Source organism: Telmatherina bonti, assembly GCF_933228915.1.
Source record: "Telmatherina bonti genome assembly, chromosome: 4".
NCBI classification, from domain to species: domain Eukaryota; kingdom Metazoa; phylum Chordata; class Actinopteri; order Atheriniformes; family Telmatherinidae; genus Telmatherina; species Telmatherina bonti.
Genome location: NC_136622.1, coordinates 4,912,512 through 4,940,374, shown reverse-complemented (window position 1 = coordinate 4,940,374; position 27,863 = coordinate 4,912,512). Strand labels below are relative to the sequence as shown.

The 27,863-nt window shown below is 55.7% G+C and overlaps 1 protein-coding gene across 1 annotated transcript in view; it reads right to left on the bottom strand.

Annotated features, from left to right (window-relative positions):
* The window catches only part of prkcz (protein kinase C, zeta), a gene marked incomplete at both ends in the record, with an annotated part of 159,732 nt that overhangs the window by 79,187 nt on the left and 52,682 nt on the right, over positions 1-27,863 (bottom strand). The window lies entirely within an intron of this gene.

The window sequence follows — 27,863 nt, the reverse complement described above, 5'->3', positions numbered from 1 at the left end:
GTGAACTCCAGACGGGGTTACCATCCCATCATCGTCTCTTCATTCACACTCCAGCATTGATTTGGCAGTGAAAGCTAAAGAGATATAAATATCCCCATTAGTGGCAAGCTTTGCTGAACATGGAGTGAGTCTTGCCCCAGATGAAGGCTGGTCCCTGGGGATTAAACACACCAGCAGACATTTGGCACATGAGGAAGAGACTCAGCACTGCAGCATGGATCCATGCTGAATGCCAGTGTGAGGAACAACGTGATGAAGTGGTAAATATACATTCAGGACTTTCAGATTTGCCGTTTTTTGGTGAATATTCCTGTGGTTCTGGATTCTGTCGGACATGGTGTCTGGGCTAAAGCCAGACACAAAGACACCCTGATTTTAGCCTCTCCCTCATGAATTCTCCTAATCCAGTTCAGCCAACCCCTCTAAAGAAAAGAGGGTCGCTGCCTCCCAAAATCTCTGCAGTGTTTCCATAGTTACCCCATATTTCTTTTTCCTGCTGTGCTGGGTGGGGGGGGGGGGGGGGGGGGGGCGGGGGGCGGGGGGGGGGGGGGGGGGGTGAGACACTCAGAACAAGTACGATGAGAGTTCACATCTGGCTAACTGCAGTGTACCTTCTTTACCGCAGCAAGACGGTATTTTCCTCATAAACATGCAGTTAACATATAAAGAACCATGAAGAATGTCCAATAGTCTAAAACCTACATTTTCTCATCTTTTCATCCATTTTATTAATGACACTCAAAACTGTAAATTTCATGCTGGCCGAAGCCTCATCAGAAATGGTCTCCATGGAAATGTGGCTCTCAAGAAGACAGAAAAGGCTGAAGTCACATGACCCAAGTACTGGACTGAAGATCATTGGAGACAGGTCTGACGGAGGGGCGGATCCTCACCAGGAACTAGACTTCACCAGGTCTGATGGAGGGAGGGATCCTCCTGTAACCATCCTGGCAGCGTCACACGTTTCATCTTGCCCAGAAAATACAAATATGGGCAAAGAGGTGGAGCTTAGAGGGGGGCTGTGGGCGTGGTGGTGGATGATTGACATCGAGCGATCACTGATCTTCCTGTAGATTAGAGCTAACCAGGAGCTAAAAGCTGATCCACCTAGACCGCCAGGACCTGATCCACCTAGACCACCAGGACCTGATCCACCCAGACCACCAGGACCTGATCCACCCAGACCACTAGGACCTGATCCACCCAGACCACCAGGGCCTGATCCACCCAGACCACCAGGATCTGATCCACCCAGACCACCAGGACCTGATCCACCCAGACCACCAGGACCTGATCCACCCAGACGACCAGGACCTGACCCACCCAGACCAGTAGGACCTGATCCACCCAGACCACTAGGACCTGATCCACCTAGACCACCAGGACCTGGTCCACGCAGACCATTAGGACCTGATCCACCCAGACCACTAGGACCTTATCCACCCAGACCACTAGGACCTGATCCACCAGACATTAGGACCTGATTCACCAGACCAGTAGGACCTTATCCACCTAGACCAGTAGGACCTGATGCACCAGACCAGTAGGACCTGATCCACCCAGACCAGTAGGACCTGATGCACCCAGACTACTAGGACCTGATCCACCCAGACCATCAGGACCTGATCCACCAGACCAGTAGGACCTGATCCACCTAGACCACCAGGACCGGATCCACCCAGACCACCAGGACCTGATCCACCAGACCACCAGGACCTGATCAACCCAGACCACCAGGACCTGATCAACCCAGACCACCAGGACCTGATCCACCTAGACCATCAGGACCTGATCAACCCAGACCACCAGGACCTGATCCACCTAGACCATCAGGACCTGATCAACCCAGACCACCAGGACCTGATGCACCCAGACCACCAGGACCTGATGCACCCAGACCACCAGGACCTGATGCACCTAGACCACCAGGACATGATCCACCCAGACCAGTAGGACCTGATCCACGCAGACCACTAAGACCTGATCCACCCAGACCACCAGGGAATGATGCACCCAGACGACCAGGACCTGATGCACCAGACCAGTAGGACCTGATCCACCAGACCACCAGGACCTGATCCACCCAGACCACTAGGACCTGATCCACCTAGACCACCAGGACCTGATTCACCAGACCAGTAGGATCTTATCCACCCAGACCAGTAGGACCTGATCCACCAGACCACCAAGACCTGATCCACCCAGACCACTAGGACCTGATCCACCTAGACCACCAGGACCTGATCCACCCAGACCGGTAGGACCTGATCAACCCAGACCACTAGGACCTGATCCACCCAGACCACCAGGACCTGATTCACCAGACCACTAGGACCTGATCCACCTAGACCACCAGGACCCGATCAACCCAGACCACCAGGACCTGATCAACCCAGACCAGCAGGACCTGATCCATCTAGACCACCAGGACCTGATTCACCAGACCAGTAGGACCTGATCCACCTAGACCACCAGGACCTGATCCACCCAGACCACCAGGACCTGATCAACCCAGACCACCAGGACCTGATCAACCCAGACCACCAGGACCTGATCCATCTAGACCACCAGGACCTGATCCACCCAGACCAGTAGGACCTGATGCACCCAGACCAGTAGGACCTGATCCACCCAGACCAGAAGGACCTGATGAACCCAGACCACCAGGGCCTGATCCACCCAGACGACCAGGACCTGATCCACCCAGACCAGTAGGACCTGATGCACCGAGACCACCAGGACCTGATGCACCCAGACCACTAGGACCTGATCCACCCAGACCACTAGGACCTGATCCACCCAGACCACCAGGACCTGATCCACCCAGACCACTAGGACCTGATCCACCTAGACCACAAGGACCTGATTCACCAGACCAGTAGGACCTTATCCACCCAGACCAGTAGGACCTGATCCACCAGACCAGTAGGACCTGATCCACCCAGAACACTAGGACCTGATCCACCTAGACCACCAGGACCTGATCCACCCAGACCAGTAGGACCTGATCAACCCAGACCACCAGGACCTGATTCACCAGACCAGTAGGACCTAATCCACCAAGACCACCAGGACCTGATCCACCTGGACCACCAGGACCTGATGCACCAGACCAGTAGGACCTGATCCACTCAGACCACCAGGACCTGATCCACCCAGACCACCAGGACCTGATTCACCAGACCAGTAGGACCTGATCCACCTAGACCACCAGGACCTGATGCACCAGATCAGTAGGACCTGATCCACTCAGACCACCAGGACCGGATCCACCCAGACCACCAGGACCTGATCCACCCAGACCACCAGGACATGATCCACCCAGACCATCAGGACCTGATCCACCCAGACGACTAGGACCTGATGCACCCAGACCACCAGGACATGATCCACCCAGACCATCAGGACCTGATCCACCTAGACCACCAGGACCTGATCAACACAGACCACCAGGACCTGATCAACCCAGACCAGCAGGACCTGATCCATCTAGACCACCAGGACCTGATTCACCAGACCAGTAGGACTTGATCCACCTAGACCACCAGGACCTGATCCACCCAGACCACCAGGACCTGATCAACCCAGACCACCAGGACCTGATCCATCTAGACCACCAGGACCTGATCCACCCAGACCAGTAGGACCTGATGCACCCAGACCAGTAGGACCTGATCCACCCAGACCAGTAGGACCTGATGAACCCAGACCACCAGGGCCTGATCCACCCAGACGACCAGGACCTGATCCACCCAGACCAGTAGGACCTGATGCACCGAGACCACCAGGACCTGATGCACCCAGACCACTAGGACCTGATCCACCCAGACCACTAGGACCTGATCCACCCAGACCACTAGGACCTGATCCACCCAGACCACTGGGACCTGATCCACCTAGACCACAAGGACCTGATTCACCAGACCAGTAGGACCTTATCCACCCAGACCAGTAGGACCTGATCCACCAGACCAGTAGGACCTGATCCACCCAGAACACTAGGACCTGATCCACCTAGACCACCAGGACCTGATCCACCCAGACCAGTAGGACCTGATCAACCCAGACCACCAGGACCTGATTCACCAGACCAGTAGGACCTAATCCACCAAGACCACCAGGACCTGATGCACCAGACGAGTAGGACCTGATCCACCTGGACCACCAGGACCTGATGCACCAGACCAGTAGGACCTGATCCACTCAGACCACCAGGACCTGATCCACCCAGACCACCAGGACCTGATTCACCAGACCAGTAGGACCTGATCCACCTAGACCACCAGGACCTGATGCACCAGATCAGTAGGACCTGATCCACTCAGACCACCAGGACCGGATCCACCCAGACCACCAGGACCTGATCCACCCAGACCACCAGGACATGATCCACCCAGACCACCAGGACATGATCCACCCAGACCACCAGGACATGATCCAACCAGACGACCAGGACCTGATGCACCCAGACGACCAGGACCTGATGCACCCAGACCACTAGGACCTGATGCACCCAGACCACCAGGACATGATCCACCCAGACCATCAGGACCTGATCCACCTAGACCACCAGGACCTGATCAACCCAGACCACCAGGACCTGATCCATCTAGACCACCAGGACCTGATTCACCAGACCAGTAGGACTTGATCCACCTAGACCACCAGGACCTGATCCACCCAGACCACCAGGACCTGATCAACCCAGACCACCAGGACCTGATCAACCCAGACCACCAGGACCTGATCCATCTAGACCACCAGGACCTGATCCACCCAGACCAGTAGGACCTGATGCACCCAGACCAGTAGGACCTGATCCACTCAGACCAGTAGGACCTGATGAACCCAGACCAGTAGGACCTGATGCACCCAGACTACCAGGACCTGATCCACCCAGACCAGTAGGACCTGATGCACCCAGACCACCAGGACCTGATGCACCCAGACCACCAGGACCTGATCCACCCAGACCAGTAGGACCTGATGCACCCAGACTACCAGGACCTGATCCACCCAGACCAGTAGGACCTGATGCACCCAGACTACCAGGACCTGATCCACCCAGACCACTAGGACCTGATCCACCAGACCAGTAGGACCTGATCCACCTAGACCACCAGGACCTGATTCACCAGACCAGTAGGACCTTATCCACCCAGACCACTAGGACCTGATCCACCCAGACCACCAGGACCTGATTCACCAGACCAGTAGGACCTGATCCACCTAGACCACCAGGACCTGATGCACCAGACCAGTAGGACCTGATCCACTCAGACCACCAGGACCTGATCAACCCAGACCACCAGGACCTGATCAACCCAGACCACCAGGACCTGATCAACCCAGACCACCAGGACCTGATCCACCTAGACCATCAGGACCTGATCCACCTAGACCATCAGGACCTGATCAACCCAGACCACTAGGACCTGATTCACCAGACCAGTAGGACCTTATCCACCCAGACCAGTAGGACCTGATCCACCAGACCACCAGGACCTGATCCACCCAGAACACTAGGACCTGATCCACCTAGACCACCAGGACCTGATCCACCCAGACCAGTAGGACCTGATCAACCCAGACCACCAGGACATGATCGACCCAGACCATCAGGACCTGATCCACCTAGACCACCAGGACCTGATCAACCCAGACCACCAGGACCTGATCAACCCAGACCAGCAGGACCTGATCCATCTAGACCACCAGGACCTGATTCACCAGACCAGTAGGACTTGATCCACCTAGACCACCAGGACCTGATCCACCCAGACCACCAGGACCTGATCAACCCAGACCACCAGGACCTGATCAACCCAGACCACCAGGACCTGATCCATCTAGACCACCAGGACCTGATCCACCCAGACCAGTAGGACCTGATGCACCCAGACCAGTAGGACCTGATCCACTCAGACCAGTAGGACCTGATGAACCCAGACCAGTAGGACCTGATGCACCCAGACTACCAGGACCTGATCCACCCAGACCAGTAGGACCTGATGCACCCAGACCACCAGGACCTGATGCACCCAGACCACCAGGACCTGATCCACCCAGACCAGTAGGACCTGATGCACCCAGACTACTAGGACCTGATCCACCCAGACCAGTAGGACCTGATGCACCCAGACTACCAGGACCTGATCCACCCAGACCACTAGGACCTGATCCACCAGACCAGTAGGACCTGATCCACCTAGACCACCAGGACCTGATTCACCAGACCAGTAGGACCTTATCCACCCAGACCACTAGGACCTGATCCACCCAGACCACCAGGACCTGATTCACCAGACCAGTAGGACCTGATCCACCTAGACCACCAGGACCTGATGCACCAGACCAGTAGGACCTGATCCACTCAGACCACCAGGACCTGATCCACCAGACCACCAGGACCTGATCAACCCAGACCACCAGGACCTGATCAACCCAGACCACCAGGACCTGATCCACCTAGACCATCAGGACCTGATCCACCTAGACCATCAGGACCTGATCAACCCAGACCACTAGGACCTGATTCACCAGACCAGTAGGACCTTATCCACCCAGACCAGTAGGACCTGATCCACCAGACCACCAGGACCTGATCCACCCAGAACACTAGGACCTGATCCACCTAGACCACCAGGACCTGATCCACCCAGACCAGTAGGACCTGATCAACCCAGACCACCAGGACCTGATTCACCAGACCAGTAGGACCTAATCCACCTAGACCACCAGGACCTGATGCACCAGACGAGTAGGACCTGATCCACCTGGACCACCAGGACCTGATGCACATGACCAGTAGGACCTGATCCACTCAGGCCACCAGGACCTGATCCACCCAGACCACCAGGACCTGATTCACCAGACCAGTAGGACCTGATCCACCTAGACCACCAGGACCTGATGCACCAGATCAGTAGGACCTGATCCACTCAGACCACCAGGACCGGATCCACCCAGACCACCAGGACATGATCCACCCAGACCAGTAGGACATGATCCACCCAGACCATCAGGACCTGATCCACCCAGACGACCAGGACCTGATCCACCCAGACGACCAGGACCTGATGCACCCAGACCACTAGGACCTGATGCACCCAGACCACCAGGACATGATCCACCCAGACCATCAGGACCTGATCCACCTAGACCACCAGGACCTGATCAACCCAGACCACCAGGACCTGATCAACCCAGACCAGCAGGACCTGATCCATCTAGACCACCAGGACCTGATTCACCAGACCAGTAGGACTTGATCCACCTAGACCACCAGGACCTGATCCACCCAGACCACCAGGACCTGATCCACCCAGACCACCAGGACCTGATCAACCCAGACCACCAGGACCTGATCCATCTAGACCACCAGGACCTGATCCACCCAGACCAGTAGGACCTGATGCACCCAGACCAGTAGGACCTGATCCACCCAGACCAGTAGGACCTGATAAACCCAGACCACCAGGGCCTGATCCACACAGACGACCAGGACCTGATCCACCCAGACCAGTAGGACCTGATGCACCCAGACCACCAGGACCTGATGCACCCAGACCACTAGGACCTGATCCACCCAGACCACTAGGACCTGATCCACCCAGACCACTAGGACCTGATCCACCCAGATCACTAGGACCTGATCCACCTAGACCACAAGGACCTGATTCACCAGACCAGTAGGACCTTATCCACCCAGACCAATAGGACCTGATCCACCAGACCAGTAGGACGTGATCCACCCAGAACACTAGGACCTGATCCACCTAGACCACCAGGACCTGATCCACCCAGACCAGTAGGACCTGATCAACCCAGACCACCAGGACCTGATTCACCAGACCAGTAGGACCTAATCCACCTAGACCACCAGGACCTGATGCACCAGACGAGTAGGACCTGATCCACCTGGACCACCAGGACCTGATGCACCAGACCAGTAGGACCTGATCCACTCAGACCACCAGGACCTGATCCACCCAGACCACCAGGACCTGATTCACCAGACCAGTAGGACCTGATCCACCTAGACCACCAGGACCTGATGCACCAGATCAGTAGGACCTGATCCACTCAGACCACCAGGACCAGATCCACCCAGACCACCAGGACATGATCCACCCAGACCACCAGGACATGATCCACCCAGACATTCAGGACCTGATCCACCCAGACGACCAGGACCTGATCCACCCAGACGACCAGGACCTGATGCACCCAGACCACTAGGACCTGATGCACCCAGACCACCAGGACATGATCCACCCAGACCATCAGGACCTGATCCACCTAGACCACCAGGACCTGATCAACCCAGACCACCAGGACCTGATCAACCCAGTCCAGCAGGACCTGACCCATCTAGACCACCAGGACCTGATTCACCAGACCAGTAGGACTTGATCCACCTAGACCACCAGGACCTGATCCACCCAGACCACCAGGACCTGATCAACCCAGACCACCAGGACCTGATTCACCAGACCAGTAGGACCTGATCCACCTAGACCACCAGGACCTGATGCACCAGACCAGTAGGACCTGATCCACTCAGACCACCAGGACCTGATCCACCCAGACCAGTAGGACCTGATGCACCCAGACGACCAGGACCTGATCCACCCAGACCAGTAGGACCTGATGCACCCAGACTACCAGGACCTGATCCACCCAGACCAGTAGGACCTGATGCACCCAGACCACCAGGACCTGATCCACCCAGACCAGTAGGACCTGATGCACCCAGACTACTAGGACCTGATCCACCAGACCAGTAGGACCTGATCCACCCAGACCACTAGGACCTGATCCACCCAGACCATCAGGACCTGATCCACGCAGACCACTAGGACCTGATCCACCCAGACCACCGGGACCTTATCCACCCAGATGACCAGGACCTGATCCACCAGACCACTAGGACCTGATCCACCAGACCAGTAGGACCTGATCCACCCAGACCACCAGGACCTGATCAACCCAGACCACTAGGACCTGATCCACCAGACCAGAAGGACCTTATCCACCCAGACCAGTAGGACCTGATCCACCAGACCAGTGGGACCTGATCCACCTAGACCACCAGGACCTGATTCACCAGACCAGTAGGACCTTATCCACCCAGACCACTAGGACCTGATCCACCCAGACCACCAGGACCTGATTCACCAGACCAGTAGGACCTGATCCACCTAGACCACCAGGACCTGATCAACCCAGACCACCAGGACCTGATCAACCCAGTCCAGCAGGACCTGACCCATCTAGATCACCAGGACCTGATTCACCAGACCAGTAGGACTTGATCCACCTAGACCACCAGGACCTGATCCACCCAGACCACCAGGACCTGATCAACCCAGACCACCAGGACCTGATTCACCAGACCAGTAGGACCTGATCCACCTAGACCACCAGGACCTGATGCACCAGACCAGTAGGACCTGATCCACTCAGACCACCAGGACCTGATCCACCCAGACCAGTAGGACCTGATGCACCCAGACGACCAGGACCTGATCCACCCAGACCAGTAGGACCTGATGCACCCAGACTACCAGGACCTGATCCACCCAGACCAGTAGGACCTGATGCACCCAGACCACCAGGACCTGATGCACCCAGACCACCAGGACCTGATCCACCCACACCAGTAGGACCTGATGCACCCAGACTGCTAGGACCTGATCCACCAGACCAGCAGGACCTGATCCACCCAGACCACCAGGACATGATCCACCCAGACCATCAGGACCTGATCCACGCAGACCACTAGGACCTGATCCACCCAGACCACCGGGACCTTATCCACCCAGATGACCAGGACCTGATCCACCAGACCACTAGGACCTGATCCACCAGACCAGTAGGACCTGATCCACCCAGACCACCAGGACCTGATCAACCCAGACCACTAGGACCTGATCCACCAGACCAGAAGGACCTTATCCACCCAGACCAGTAGGACCTGATCCACCAGACCAGTAGGACCTGATCCACCTAGACCACCAGGACCTGATTCACCAGACCAGTAGGACCTTATCCACCCAGACCACCAGGACCTGATTCACCAGACCAGTAGGACCTGATCCACCTAGACCACCAGGACCTGATGCACCCAGACCACCAGGACCTGATCCACCCAGACCAGTAGGACCTGATGCACCCAGACTACCAGGACCTGATCCACCCAGACCAGTAGGACCTGATGCACCCAGACTACCAGGACCTGATCCACCCAGACCACTAGGACCTGATCCACCCAGACCACTAGGACCTGATCCACCCAGACCACCAGGGCCTGATCCACCCAGACCACCAGGATCTGATCCACCCAGACCACCAGGACCTGATCCACCCAGACCACTAGGACCTGATCCACCAGACCAGTAGGACCTGATCCACCCAGACCACTAGGACCTGATCCACCCAGACCATCAGGACCTGATCCACGCAGACCACTAGGACCTGATCCACCCAGACCACACCTTATCCACCCAGATGACCAGGACCTGATCCACCCAGACCAGTAGGACCTGATCCACCCAGACCACCAGGACCTGATCAACCCAGACCACTAAGACCTGATCCACCCAGACCACCAGGGCCTGATCCACCCAGACCACCAGGATCTGATCCACCCAGACCACCAGGACCTGATCCACCCAGACCACTAGGACCTGATCCACCCAGACCACCAGGACCTGATCCACCCAGATGACCAGGACCTGATCCACCAGACCAGTAGGACCTGATCCACCAGACCAGTAGGACCTGATCCACCTAGACCACCAGGACCTGATTCACCAGACCAGTAGGACCTTATCCACCCAGACCACTAGGACCTGATCCACCCAGACCACCAGGACCTGATTCACCAGACCAGTAGGACCTGATCCACCTAGACCACCAGGACCTGATTCACCAGACCAGTAGGACCTGATCCACTCAGACCACCAGGACCTGATCCACCAGACCACCAGGACCTGATCAACCCAGACCACCAGGACCTGATCAACCCAGACCACCAGGACCTGATCCACCTAGACCATCAGGACCTGATCCACCTAGACCATCAGGACCTGATCAACCCAGACCACCAGGACCTGATGCACCCAGACCACAAGGACCTGATGCACCCAGACCACCAGGACATGATCCACCCAGACCATCAGGACCTGATCCACCTAGACCACCAGGACCTGATCAACCCAGACGACCAGGACCTGATCAACCCAGTCCAGCAGGACCTGACCCATCTAGACCACCAGGACCTGATTCACCAGACCAGTAGGACTTGATCCACCTAGACCACCAGGACCTGATCCACCCAGACCACCAGGACCTGATCAACCCAGACCACCAGGACCTGATTCACCAGACCAGTAGGACCTGATCCACCTAGACCACCAGGACCTGATGCACCAGACCAGTAGGACCTGATCCACTCAGACCACCAGGACCTGATCCACCCAGACCAGTAGGACCTGATGCACCCAGACGACCAGGACCTGATCCACCCAGACCAGTAGGACCTGATGCACCCAGACTACCAGGACCTGATCCACCCAGACCAGTAGGACCTGATGCACCCAGACCACCAGGACCTGATCCACCCAGACCAGTAGGACCTGATGCACCCAGACTACTAGGACCTGATCCACCAGACCAGTAGCACCTGATCCACCCAGACCACTAGGACCTGATCCACCCAGACCATCAGGACCTGATCCACGCAGACCACTAGGACCTGATCCACCCAGACCACCGGGACCTTATCCACCCAGATGACCAGGACCTGATCCACCAGACCACTAGGACCTGATCCACCAGACCAGTAGGACCTGATCCACCCAGACCACCAGGACCTGATCAACCCAGACCACTAGGACCTGATCCACCAGACCAGAAGGACCTTATCCACCCAGACCAGTAGGACCTGATCCACCAGACCAGTGGGACCTGATCCACCTAGACCACCAGGACCTGATTCACCAGACCAGTAGGACCTTATCCACCCAGACCACTAGGACCTGATCCACCCAGACCACCAGGACCTGATTCACCAGACCAGTAGGACCTGATCCACCTAGACCACCAGGACCTGATCAACCCAGACCACCAGGACCTGATCAACCCAGTCCAGCAGGACCTGACCCATCTAGATCACCAGGACCTGATTCACCAGACCAGTAGGACTTGATCCACCTAGACCACCAGGACCTGATCCACCCAGACCACCAGGACCTGATCAACCCAGACCACCAGGACCTGATTCACCAGACCAGTAGGACCTGATCCACCTAGACCACCAGGACCTGATGCACCAGACCAGTAGGACCTGATCCACTCAGACCACCAGGACCTGATCCACCCAGACCAGTAGGACCTGATGCACCCAGACGACCAGGACCTGATCCACCCAGACCAGTAGGACCTGATGCACCCAGACTACCAGGACCTGATCCACCCAGACCAGTAGGACCTGATGCACCCAGACCACCAGGACCTGATGCACCCAGACCACCAGGACCTGATCCACCCACACCAGTAGGACCTGATGCACCCAGACTACTAGGACCTGATCCACCAGACCAGTAGGACCTGATCCACCCAGACCACCAGGACCTGATCCACCCAGACCATCAGGACCTGATCCACGCAGACCACTAGGACCTGATCCACCCAGACCACCGGGACCTTATCCACCCAGATGACCAGGACCTGATCCACCAGACCACTAGGACCTGATCCACCAGACCAGTAGGACCTGATCCACCCAGACCACCAGGACCTGATCAACCCAGACCACTAGGACCTGATCCACCAGACCAGAAGGACCTTATCCACCCAGACCAGTAGGACCTGATCCACCAGACCAGTAGGACCTGATCCACCTAGACCACCAGGACCTGATTCACCAGACCAGTAGGACCTTATCCACCCAGACCACTAGGACCTGATCCACCCAGACCACCAGGACCTGATTCACCAGACCAGTAGGACCTGATCCACCTAGACCACCAGGACCTGATGCACCAGACCAGTAGGACCTGATCCACTCAGACCACCAGGACCTGATCCACCAGACCACCAGGACCTGATCAACCCAGACCACCAGGACCTGATCAACCCAGACCACCAGGACCTGATCCACCTAGACCATCAGGACCTGATCCACCTAGACCATCAGGACCTGATCAACCCAGACCACTAGGACCTGATCCACCCAGACCACTAGGACCTGATCCACCTAGACCACAAGGACCTGATTCACCAGACCAGTAGGACCTTATCCACCCAGACCAGTAGGACCTGATCCACCAGACCAGTAGGACCTGATCCACCCAGAACACTAGGACCTGATCCACCTAGACCACCAGGACCTGATCCACCCAGAACAGTAGGACCTGATCAACCCAGACCACCAGGACCTGATTCACCAGACCAGTAGGACCTAATCCACCTAGACCACCCGGACCTGATGCACCAGACGAGTAGGACCTGATCCACCTGGACCACCAGGACCTGATGCACCAGACCAGTAGGACCTGATCCACTCAGACCACCAGGACCTGATCCACCCAGACCAGTAGGACCTGATTCACCAGACCAGTAGGACCTGATCCACCCAGACCACCAGGACCTGATGCACCAGATCAGTAGGACCTGATCCACTCAGACCACCAGGACCGGATCCACCCAGACCACCAGGACATGATCCACCCAGACCACCAGGACATGATCCACCCAGACCATCAGGACCTGATCCACCCAGACCACCAGGACCTGATGCACCCAGACCACCAGGACATGATCCACCCAGACCATCAGGACCTGATCCACCTAGACCACCAGGACCTGATCAACCCAGACCACCAGGACCTGATCAACCCAGACCAGCAGGACCTGATCCATCTAGACCACCAGGACCTGATCCACCCAGATCACTAGGACCTGATCCACCTAGACCACAAGGACCTGATTCACCAGACCAGTAGGACCTGATGAACCCAGACCACCAGGGTCTGATCCACACAGACGACCAGGACCTGATCCACCCAGACCAGTAGGACCTGATGCACCGAGACCACCAGGACCTGATCCACCCAGATCACTAGGACCTGATCCACCTAGACCACAAGGACCTGATTCACCAGACCAGTAGGACCTTATCCACCCAGACCAATAGGACCTGATCCACCAGACCAGTAGGACCTGATCCACCCAGAAAACTAGGACCTGATCCACCTAGACCACCAGGACCTGATCAACCCAGACCACTAGGGTCTGATCCACACAGACCACTAGGACCTGATCCACCCAGATCACTAGGACCTGATCCACCTAGACCACAAGGACCTGATTCACCAGGCCAGTAGGACCTTATCCACCCAGACCAATAGGACCTGATCCACCAGACCAGTAGGACCTGATCCACCCAGAACACTAGGACCTGATCCACCTAGACCACCAGGACCTGATCCACCCAGACCAGTAGGACCTGATCAACCCAGACCACCGGGACCTTATCCACCCAGATGACCAGGACCTGATCCACCAGACCACTAGGACCTGATCCACCAGACCAGTAGGACCTGATCCACCCAGACCACCAGGACCTGATCAACCCAGACCACTAGGACCTGATCCACCAGACCAGAAGGACCTTATCCACCCAGACCAGTAGGACCTGATCCACCAGACCAGTAGGACCTGATCCACCTAGACCACCAGGACCTGATTCACCAGACCAGTAGGACCTTATCCACCCAGACCACTAGGACCTGATCCACCCAGACCACCAGGACCTGATTCACCAGACCAGTAGGACCTGATCCACCTAGACCACCAGGACCTGATGCACCAGACCAGTAGGACCTGATCCACTCAGACCACCAGGACCTGATCCACCAGACCACCAGGACCTGATCAACCCAGACCACCAGGACCTGATCAACCCAGACCACCAGGACCTGATCCACCTAGACCATCAGGACCTGATCCACCTAGACCATCAGGACCTGATCAACCCAGACCACTAGGACCTGATCCACCCAGACCACTAGGACCTGATCCACCTAGACCACAAGGACCTGATTCACCAGACCAGTAGGACCTTATCCACCCAGACCAGTAGGACCTGATCCACCAGACCAGTAGGACCTGATCCACCCAGAACACTAGGACCTGATCCACCTAGACCACCAGGACCTGATCCACCCAGAACAGTAGGACCTGATCAACCCAGACCACCAGGACCTGATTCACCAGACCAGTAGGACCTAATCCACCTAGACCACCCGGACCTGATGCACCAGACGAGTAGGACCTGATCCACCTGGACCACCAGGACCTGATGCACCAGACCAGTAGGACCTGATCCACTCAGACCACCAGGACCTGATCCACCCAGACCAGTAGGACCTGATTCACCAGACCAGTAGGACCTGATCCACCCAGACCACCAGGACCTGATGCACCAGATCAGTAGGACCTGATCCACTCAGACCACCAGGACCGGATCCACCCAGACCACCAGGACATGATCCACCCAGACCACCAGGACATGATCCACCCAGACCATCAGGACCTGATCCACCCAGACCACCAGGACCTGATGCACCCAGACCACCAGGACATGATCCACCCAGACCATCAGGACCTGATCCACCTAGACCACCAGGACCTGATCAACCCAGACCACCAGGACCTGATCAACCCAGACCAGCAGGACCTGATCCATCTAGACCACCAGGACCTGATCCACCCAGATCACTAGGACCTGATCCACCTAGACCACAAGGACCTGATTCACCAGACCAGTAGGACCTGATGAACCCAGACCACCAGGGTCTGATCCACACAGACGACCAGGACCTGATCCACCCAGACCAGTAGGACCTGATGCACCGAGACCACCAGGACCTGATCCACCCAGATCACTAGGACCTGATCCACCTAGACCACAAGGACCTGATTCACCAGACCAGTAGGACCTTATCCACCCAGACCAATAGGACCTGATCCACCAGACCAGTAGGACCTGATCCACCCAGAACACTAGGACCTGATCCACCTAGACCACCAGGACCTGATGAACCCAGACCACTAGGGTCTGATCCACACAGACCACTAGGACCTGATCCACCCAGACCACTAGGACCTGATCCACCCAGACCACCAGGACCTGATCCACCCAGATCACTAGGACCTGATCCACCTAGACCACAAGGACCTGATTCACCAGGCCAGTAGGACCTTATCCACCCAGACCAATAGGACCTGATCCACCAGACCAGTAGGACCTGATCCACCCAGAACACTAGGACCTGATCCACCTAGACCACCAGGACCTGATCCACCCAGACCAGTAGGACCTGATCAACCCAGACCACCAGGACCTGATTCACCAGACCAGTAGGACCTAATCCACCTAGACCACCAGGACCTGATGCACCAGACGAGTAGGACCTGATCCACCTGGACCACCAGGACCTGATGCACCAGACCAGTAGGACCTAATCCACCTAGACCACCAGGACCTGATGCACCAGACGAGTAGGACCTGATCCACTCAGACCACCAGGACCTGATCCACCTAGACCACCAGGTCCTGATTCACCAGACCAGTAGGACCTGATCCACCTAGACCACCAGGACCTGATGCACCAGATCAGTAGGACCTGATCCACTCAGACCACCAGGACCGGATCCACCCAGACCACCAGGACATGATCCGCCCAGACCACCAGGACCTGATCCACCCAGACCATCAGGACCTGATCCACCCAGACGACCAGGACCTGATCCACCCAGACGACCAGGACCTGATGCACCAGACCACCAGGACCTGATGCACCCAGACCACCAGGACATGATCCACCCAGACCATCAGGACCTGATCCACCTAGACCACCAGGACCTGATCAACCCAGACCACCAGGACCTGATCAACCCAGACCAGCAGGACCTGATCCATCTAGACCACCAGGACCTGATTCACCAGACCAGTAGGACTTGATCCACCTAGACCACCAGGACCTGATCCACCCAGACCACCAGGACCTGATCAACCCAGACCACCAGGACCTGATTCACCAGACCAGTAGGACCTGATGCACCCAGACTACCAGGACCTGATCCACCCAGACCAGTAGGACCTGATGCACCCAGACTACCAGGACCTGATCCACCCAGACCACTAGGACCTGATCCACCAGACCAGTAGGACCTGATCCACCTAGACCACCAGGACCTGATTCACCAGACCAGTAGGACCTTATCCACCCAGACCACCAGGACCTGATGCACCAGACCAGTAGGACCTGATCCACTCAGACCACCAGGACCTGATCAACCCAGACGACCAGGACCTGATCCACCCAGACCAGTAGGACCTGATGCACCCAGACTACCAGGACCTGATCCACCCAGACCAGTAGGACCTGATGCACCCAGACCACCAGGACCTGATGCACCCAGACCACCAGGACCTGATCCACCCAGACCAGTAGGACCTGATGCACCCAGACTACCAGGACCTGATCCACCCAGACCAGTAGGACCTGATGCACCCAGACTACCAGGACCTGATCCACCCAGACCACTAGGACCTGATCCACCCAGACCACTAGGACCTGATCCACCCAGACCACCAGGGCCTGATCCACCCAGACCACCAGGATCTGATCCACCCAGACCACCAGGACCTGATCCACCCAGACCACTAGGACCTGATCCACCAGACCAGTAGGACCTGATCCACCCAGACCACTAGGACCTGATCCACCCAGACCATCAGGACCTGATCCACGCAGACCACTAGGACCTGATCCACCCAGACCACACCTTATCCACCCAGATGACCAGGACCTGATCCACCAGACCAGTAGGACCTGATCCACCCAGACCACCAGGACCTGATCAACCCAGACCACTAAGACCTGATCCACCCAGACCACCAGGGCCTGATCCACCCAGACCACCAGGATCTGATCCACCCAGACCACCAGGACCTGATCCACCCAGACCACTAGGACCTGATCCACCCAGACCACCAGGACCTGATCCACCCAGATGACCAGGACCTGATCCACCAGACCAGTAGGACCTGATCCACCAGACCAGTAGGACCTGATCCACCCAGACCACCAGGACCTGATCAACCCAGACCACTAGGACCTGATCCACCAGACCAGAAGGACCTTATCCACCCAGACCAGTAGGACCTGATCCACCAGATCAGTAGGACCTGATCCACCTAGACCACCAGGACCTGATTCACCAGACCAGTAGGACCTTATCCACCCAGACCACTAGGACCTGATCCACCCAGACCACCAGGACCTGATTCACCAGACCAGTAGGACCTGATCCACCTAGACCACCAGGACCTGATTCACCAGACCAGTAGGACCTGATCCACTCAGACCACCAGGACCTGATCCACCAGACCACCAGGACCTGATCCACCCAGACCAGTAGGACCTGATGCACCCAGACCACCAGGACCTGATGCACCTAGACCACCAGGACCTGATCCACCCAGACCACTAGGACCTGATCCACCCAGACCAGTAGGACCTGATCCACCCAGACCAGTAGGACCTGATCCACGCAGAGCACTAAGACCTGATCCACCTAGACCACCAGGGCCTGATGCACCCAGACGACCAGGACCTGATGCACCAGACCAGTAGGACCTGATGCACCAGACCAGTAGGATCTTATCCACCCAGACCAGTAGGACCTGATCCACCCAGACCAGTAGGACCTGATCCACCCAGACCACCAGGACCTGATCCACCAGACCACTAGGACCTGATCCACCCAGACCACCAGGACCTGATCAACCCAGACCACCAGGACCTGATCCATCTAGACCACCAGGACCTGATCCATCTAGACCACCAGGACCTGATCCACCCAGACCACCAGGACCTGATCAACCCAGACCACCAGGACCTGATGCAGGTCCATGTTTTCTTGTCTCTGGTGGAGGTAAAATGTGTTTGTTTAAAGTTCTGGTTCGTTTGAAGTGCAGTGTGAATGCGGTCTCGGTCTGGAATAACGTTCCAACCTGCTACAACTGGGTTCGCTGTTCATTGATCATGAAGGAGAAAACTCAGATGTCATTAATGCCTGTTACTAATAATTTCGACTACATAATGAGGTAAAGGGTCCAGGTGGTAAATAGTAAACAAGAGATAGCAGGGAGCTAGCAGCTAGAGTACCAATGCTACGGTGGTGGAACAAGATGCATGAAAATCCTGATGACTGTTAATAATGGTGAAGCTCCCTGAATCATCATCAGATCGAATCGTGAGGTGTCGGTGATGCAAAGCGACTAAATAAGTGATATTTTCAGTCCATGAGTCACAGCGAGGAGCAGATCCGGTATGTAAAGATGTAAGCGGAGGACTAAATCTGACAGTAACATTTATCATTAGGAGCTCTTATGAACCTCGTGGGAGTTCAGGAGGTCGACGTGTCTCTGCCTGCTGCGAGGCAAGACGACGGAAAGCAACTTTAAAACAGGCCACAAGCAGAGACAAATACTCTGACTTCATTTCATCTTCCATGTTTAATCTGCTCTAAGTCAGATGACTCCTCTGTTAGTCACTGGATCCACTTCAACAACCAGTTCCCAGCTGATGGGGCAGACTGGACCTGAACCAGGCTGAAGAGGAGAACCAGGTCAGAAACAACCAACCTGCTCCACCACCTCCTCGCTGTCCTACTTTCCTGCCAAGAGAAGAAGAAGCAGAAGAAGAAGACGAGCATCGACGTAACAGAGCAGAGCGTCAAAGCGCTTCTCAGATGAGGAAGCAAAGCGACATACTGCACCTCCTGATGTGAAAGCCAGTGCGCAGAGTCCTGCCATGTTCCCCGCTGGCGGGGTGAAGCCTGCCGCGAGGTTCGCACAACTGGGTGGTATGACCATATCTACGCTGGACAGGACATTTAGAGGGGCTTGACTCACTTCCAGACATTGTTCCTCTCACTCACAGGAAAGTAGCAGCTGCCAGAAACCCCCCCACCCATTACACCATCCCACCCCCATCACACCCCCCCACGACAACGCTTCAGGCTGCTCTCGTCTGGAACTCTCACAGTTCTTCCCTGGAACTTTATTCCAGGTATTTAGGAAGTTATAGGAAGCTGATTGGCTTCAGAAGCTGCAGGGACCAGGACCAGGACCGGGACCAGGACCAGAGAAGCCGGCCCGAGGCGCAGCAGGGACCGGGACCAGGACCAGGGAAGCATGTTAAGCATGTGTGCATGTTACCTCTGTGTGTGTGTGTGTGTGTGTGTGTGTCCCGGCCAGAGGCGAGAAGACTTGCCAGATAGGAGCCTCTACTAACTTTGTCAGTTTGACTGTTAATTCAGTCATTTCTGCTGCTGTCCTCCTAACATCACGTTCCAGAGGACGGACACCGACGAGGACGCCGACGTGACAAAAGACGTCTAATTCAGAAACTGGGATTACTCGTCTGATCCGGATTCAGGAGTCTGTGAAGGCCGACAGGGTTTATATGAAGCAGATACTGTAAGAACCTGTGTGTTTGTGTGTTAACTCTGTGTGTGTGTGTGTGTGTGTTTGTGTGTGTGCATGTTAACTCTGTGTGTGTGTGTGTGTGTGTGTGTGTGTGTGTGTTCCTCCAGACGACTCAGCATCACATGCTGATGAGTCGGTCCCAACAGGTAGCGCCATGGTAACAGATCTGTCAGCATATTACCCCACATCACACGTCTGTGGTGTCCATGACAACGCAGAGTGTATGGATACAGGGTTAACACACACACACACACACACACACACACACACACACACACACACACACACAGAGTTAATACACACACACACACACACACACACAGAGTTAACACGCACACCCACACACACACACACACACACAGAGTTAACACGCACACCCACACACACACACACACAGTTAACACACACACGCACACACACACACACACACACACAGAGTTAATACACACACACACACGCACACACACACACACAGTTAACACGCACACCCACACACACACACACACAGAGTTAATATACACACACACACACACACACACACAGAGTTAATATACACACACACACACACACACACACACACACACAGAGTTAACACACACACACACACACACACACACACACACACACAGAGTTGATACACACACTCACACACACAGAGTTAACATGCACACACACACACACACACACACACACAGAGTTAACATGCGCACACACACACACACACACAGAGTTAACACACACACACACAGAGTTAATACACGCACACACACACACAGAGTTAATACACACACACAGAGTTAATACACACACACACACACACACACACAGAGTTAATACACACACACACACACACACAGTTAATACACGCACGCACACACACACACACACACACACACACCTCACAACGAGCAGCCACTTTATCTTCACGTGACGCCGGCCAACGATGACGAGCAGACGTGACATCACGCGGTCGCCATGGTAACGCTGTGAAACTACCTGATGCTCCATCCACATCTGTCGTCTCCGAACATCTGCGTCACGTCGCTGTGCAGAGGCGTTAACGATGAACCCTGAGTCTGATTGATCACGATGTGAAACCTGATTATTGGTTACAGAAACTGATCAGATGTGGAACAAAGCAGGAAGGTCGGATCACACGGGACCATTTCATCAGGTGAAATATGATCCGTTAAAAACAAAACATTTATTTAAAAGTAAATCAAAGATGTGTTTTACCCCCCAAACCTGCCACAGTCCTGCAGTAATCACTCTCTTTCCATTTTCCTGGTTTTTATTCATGTTGAGCTTCCTGTTCACACCAAAGTTACAGTTTTACGTCTGACGTTTGGTCTTTATAAAACCAGAAAACATCCAAACTGCTTACGGCGCTGTGAAAAAGTAGTTGCCTGATTTCTTCCCATTTTGCACATTTGTCCCCTGAATGTCTCAGATCGTCACCCAGATGTTAACAACAGCCCAACAGAAACAAAGTAAATACGTTTTAAATGGTGATTTTATTCATGAAGGAGAAAAGCTTTCATGTGAAAGAGTATTTACAAGCTGAACGTAACACCTGGCCGTGTCACCTGCAGCAGCAGCAACTGCACCCCAGAGTTTCTGACACCTGGCAGTGAGTCATCCACACGGCCGTAAGGCGTTTCGGCCCCTCTTCTCCAGCCATACTGGGCCGTTTCCAGCATGAAATACCAGTTTAAATCCCCACCGCAGCATTTCAGCAGGAAGCGTTCCTTTTTTCTAGAGCTGTCTGACTTTCTGAGAAAGCTTATGGTTTCATCACATCTAACTCCGGATTTCACACGGAGGGGCAAATACTTTTTCACAGCTCTCTATTACACCCCTAACAGACAGCTTAGCCCTGTCTGGGGGTCTTAAACTTTTTAAAATAATAATAATAATAATAATAATGATGAATTTGATTTCTGGAGCACTTCTCAAAGCATCCAAAGTGATTTACAGTAAATCCATTATGGATTCCATCCTCATTCCTACCTGGTGATCAGTACAACAGAGGCAAACGTAAAGCACTTGTCATATCTAACCAAAAAAGTTTTTATTTATTAAATAAATTTGAGATTTTTATTGGTGTTGTTAAAAATAATGTGTTGAATCTGAGATGTAAACATGTAAAGTTAGAAAATCCAAACTCTGCATCGTCTCAGTGAAGGAAGAGGATTTTTCTTACAGCAGTGAACCACTTTATCCTCCTCCCTATCAAGCTCCTGAACGCACCGCGTTGCCTTTCAGAGAGTCTGGAAACAGCTGCTTCATTGACACTATGAATAAAATGCTGCGTATCATGCCTAATGCCTACAAATGTGCCGAGTCATAACACAAACCATTCCCAGACCAGTCTGTGGATATTGGCATCAGTAGAGCCGCAGAACAAGCCTTTACTGGTTCATCTGTAGTTGTGGTCGTCATAGCAACAACAGAAACCTTCAACATCCGACAGACTGAAAACTAAATCAGATTTTTAATATTTGGAGAGTATGGTTCATCATGGATTAGAAAAGAAACAGTTGTTGATGATGTAAGAGGTGTAAGCAACCTGACAAACGTGTCAGCAGATAAAATGTTAAATAAAAGCTGTAAACAATCATTTTCTGAAGCCTGACTGATGGCGACATGTTGCTCGCCGCTGTGCCGCGCATCGTGTCTTCTGTAGCCAAACATCACATCTTCCTCCACATGCAGCATGAAGGAGCATTTTTACAGCAGGAGACTACAGCCAGACTCATCATCATCATCATCATCTACAGAGGTAGCTTTACGTCTGGAGGACGGCGTCCAGCGGCTGCATCCCAAACCGTCCCCGTCTGCAGCGGCTGCATCCCAAACCGTCCCTGTCTGCAGCGGCTGCATCCCAAACCGTCCCTGTCTGCAGCGGCTGCATCCCAAACCGTCCCGTCTCCAGCGGCTGCATCCCAAACCGTCCCGTCTCCAGCGGCTGCATCCCAAACCGTCCCGTCTCCAGAGGCTGCATCCTAAACCGTCCCCGTCTCCAGCGGCTGCATCCCAAACCGTCCCGTCTGCAGCGGCTGCATCCCAAACCGTCCCCGTCTGCAGCGGCTGCATCCCAAACCGTCCCCGTCTGCAGCGGCTGCATCCCAAACCGTCCCCGTCTGCAGCGGCTGCATCCCAAACCGTCCCCGTCTGCAGCGGCTGCATCCCAAACCGTCCCCGTCTGCAGCGGCTGCATCCCAAACCGTCCCCGTCTGCAGCGGCTGCATCCCAAACCGTCCCCGTCTGCAGCGGCTGCATCCCAAACCGTCCCGTCTCCAGCGGCTGCATCCCAAACCGTCCCGTCTCCAGCGGCTGCATCCCAAACCGTCCCGTCTCCAGAGGCTGCATCCCAAACCGTCCCCGTCTGCAGCGGCTGCATCCCAAACCGTCCCCGTCTGCAGCGGCTGCATCCCAAACCGTCCCCGTCTCCAGCGGCTGCATCCCAAACCGTCCCGTCTCCAGAGGCTGCATCCCAAACCGTCCCCGTCTGCAGCGGCTGCATCCCAAACCGTCCCCGTCTGCAGCGGCTGCATCCCAAACCGTCCTGTCTCCAGCGGCTGCATCCCAAACCGTCCCGTCTCCAGAGGCTGCATCCCAAACCGTCCCCGTCTCCAGCGGCTGCATCCCAAACCGTCCCCGTCTGCAGCGGCTGCATCCCAAACCGTCCCCGTCTGCAGCGGCTGCATCCCAAACCGTCCCGTCTCCAGCGGCTGCATCCCAAACCGTCCCGTCTCCAGCGGCTGCATCCCAAACCGTCCCGTCTCCAGCGGCTGCATCCCAAACCGTCCCGTCTGCAGCGGCTGCATCCCAAACCGTCCCGTCTCCAGCGGCTGCATCCCAAACCGTCCCCGTCTGCAGCGGCTGCATCCCAAACCGTCCCCGTTTGCAGCGGCTGCATCCCAAACCGTCCCCGTTTGCAGCGGCTGCATCCCAAACCGTCCCCGTCAGCAGCGGCTGCATCCCAAATCGTCTAGTCTTGCTGCAGCCTGTAGGACGAGTCCTAGTGACGTGATTTCTCATATATCCCCCCTCCCGACTGATCAACATCACAGTTCAGCTCAGGCTTGGTCCCACGAGTCCTCAGAGCCTCATGTGCCCTGTGCCCCCCCCCCCCCCCCCCCCATGCACCCCCCCCTACCTTTGACTCGTAAGTAGAACAGCAGCGTGAGCAGCATCCCTCCTTCTGAACATGTCCAGCCCCTTCATACTCCAGATCTCATGGTGATGTGCTCCTCCTGCTTCTCCTCCTGCTCTCACCAGGCTACCTCTCCTCCCTTTCTCCTCCCAGTTTGCATGTAAGCTCCTGAAGGTATGACACCTCCCATCACCACACATCCGCGGAGGCAAACAGAGACCTCCGTTGGCCGGAACGCCGCCTGCTGCGCTGACAAGCAGCACCATGTGACCGAGGCAGCTGCACAGTCTGCATCCAGCTGCCACTTCTCACCCACAAGATGGCGCAACTGGTTTGGTTTCAGCCCATCCTCTGCACGCTTTAACCCAGATATAAACTCTGCAGACTATTTCTGGCTGCCGTGCTGGAGGAGGTCCTGATGACAGCTTCACTTTGCCAGAAACCAGTGAAAAGTTGCCTTTCCAGCCCGTTTCCAGAACTGCATGTCCTGCTGGGTGTCTGCTACAAGCTACGGTCCTGGTGAAGCTCCAGGTGAGGCTGAACGTTACTAGGAGTGTACAGGTAAGAGTGCTGGTTTGGCTGGAGAGAAAGTCAAGCAGCCGATTTTTACAAGAAATCAGTGTATGAAACTGTCATGCTGACCAGCAGATGTTTCATGATGAAGTAAATTTTCACTCCTTTAACATGTTTTATTCCTGATTAATAAACTCCAACATGAAGCGCTAGACAGCACACACAGGGTAAATAAACATGCATGAAACTGCCTCATATCCAACATCCGTCAAGGCCTAAAAGAGAAATAAACTTCCTGAAGCTTGATCAGACTGTCATTTAGCAGAATCAGCAGGATTCAGCCGTTGGCGTCGGGACTCGAGACCCCCCCAGTAACTCCACACCATAGACAAACAAGTAGAGGAGCATCTACTGCTGTTTTCTTTCCTATCTCAGACATCTGGGTCGTTTGTATTAGGCTGAATATGATTTCATTTAAAGAGTTCTTGTCTTTAAACTGTGAAAAACTGGTAAAAAACATCTAATAACCAGGAAACGTGCAGCAAGTTTTATCTGCACATACAACACAGCAACTGTCAGAAGGTCAGTGTTGCTGAAGCTGTTAGCCGAGCTGGTAGCCGGGCTGGTAGCACAGCTGGTAGCCGGGCTGGTAGCACAGCTGGTAGCCAGGCCGGTAGCACAGCTGGTAGCCGGGCCGGTAGCACAGATGGTAGCAGAGCCGGTAGCCGAGCTGGTAGCACAGCTGGTAGCCGAGCCGGTAGCACAGCTGGTAGCAGAGCCGGTAGCCGAGCTGGTAGCAGAGCTGGTAGCCGAGCTGGTAGCCGGGCTGGTAGCACAGCTGGTAGCACAACTGGTAGCAGAGCTGGTAGCAGAGCTGGTAGCCGAGCTGGTAGCCGGGCTGGTAGCACAGCTGGTAGCCGAGCTGGTATCCGGGCTGGTAGCACAGCTGGTAGCAGAGCTGGTAGCCGGGCTGGTAGCACAGCTGGTAGCACAGCTGGTAGCCGGGCTGGTAGCACAGCTGGTAGCCGAGCTGGTAGCACAGCTGGTAGCACAGCTGGTAGCCGAGCTGGTAGCACAACTGGTAGCACAGCTGGTAGCACAGCTGGTAGCAGAGCAAGTAGCAAGGGCTGGTAGCACAACTGGTAGCACAGCTGGTAGCAGAGCTGGTAGCCGAGCTGGTAGCCCAGCTGGTAGCAGAGCTGGTAGCCGAGCTGGTAGCACAACTGGTAGCACAGCTGGTAGCCGGGCTGGTAGCACAGCTGGTAGCCGGGCCGGTAGCACAGATGGTAGCAGAGCCGGTAGCCGGGCTGGTAGCACAGCTGGTAGCCGGGCCGGTAGCACAGATGGTAGCAGAGCCGGTAGCCGAGCTGGTAGCACAGCCGGTAGCCGAGCCGGTAGCCGAGCTGGTAGCCGAGCCGGTAGCCGGGCTGGTAGCACAGCTGGTAGCAGAGCTGGTAGCCGAGCTGGTAGCACAGCTGGTAGCACAGCTGGTAGCACAGCTGGTAGCACAGCTGGTAGCACAACTGGTAGCACAGCTGGTAGCAGAGCTAGTAGCAAGGGCTGGTAGCACAACTGGTAGCACAGCTGGTAGCAGAGCTGGTAGCCGAGCTGGTAGCCCAGCTGGTAGCACAGCTGGTAGCAGAGCTGGTAGCCGAGCTGGTAGCACAACTGGTAGCACAGCTGGTAGCAGAGCTGGTAGCCGAGCTGGTAGCACAACTGGTAGCACAGCTGGTAGCCGGGCTGGTAGCCGAGCTGGTAGCACAGCTGGTAGCACAGCTGGTAGCCGAGCTGGTAGCAGAGCTGGTAGCAGAGCTGGTAGCCGGGCTGGTAGCCGAGCTGATAGCACAGCTGGTAGCAGAGCTGGTAGCACAGCTGGTAGCCGGGCTGGTAGCCGAGCTGGTAGCCGAGCTGGTAGCACAGCTGTTAGCCGAGCTGGTAGCAGAGCTGGTAGCCGGGCTGGTAGCACAGCTGGTAGCCGGGCTGGTAGCACAGCTGGTAGCCGGGCTGGTAGCACATATGGTAGCAGAGCTGGTAGCCGAGCTGGTAGCCGAGCTGGTAGCACAGCTGGTAGCACAGCTGGTAGCCCAGCTGGTAGCACAGCTGGTAGCCCAGCTGGTAGCCCAGCTGGTAGCAGAGCTGGTAGCCGAGCTGTTAGCACAGCTGGTAGCCAGCTGGTAGCCGGGCTGGTAGCACAGCTGGTAGCCGGGCTGGTAGCACAGCTGGTAGCACAGCTGGTAGCCGGGCTGGTAGCACAGCTGGTAGCAGAGCTGGTAGCCGAGCTGGTAGCCGAGCTGGTAGAACAGCTGGTAGCCGGGCTGGTAGCACAGCTGGTAGCACAGCTGGTAGCCCGGCTGGTAGCACAGCTGGTAGCCGAGCTGGTAGCCGAGCTGGTAGCACAACTGGTAGCCGGGCCGGTAGCACAGATGGTAGCAGAGCCGGTAGCCGAGCTGGTAGCACAGCTGGTAGCCGAGCCGGTAGCACAGCTGGTAGCAGAGCCGGTAGCACAGCTGGTAGCAGAGCTGGTAGCCGGGCTGGTAGCACAGCTGGTAGCCGGGCTGGTAGCACAGCTGGTAGCCGGGCTGGTAGCCGGGCTGGTAGCACAGCTGGTAGCCGAGCTGG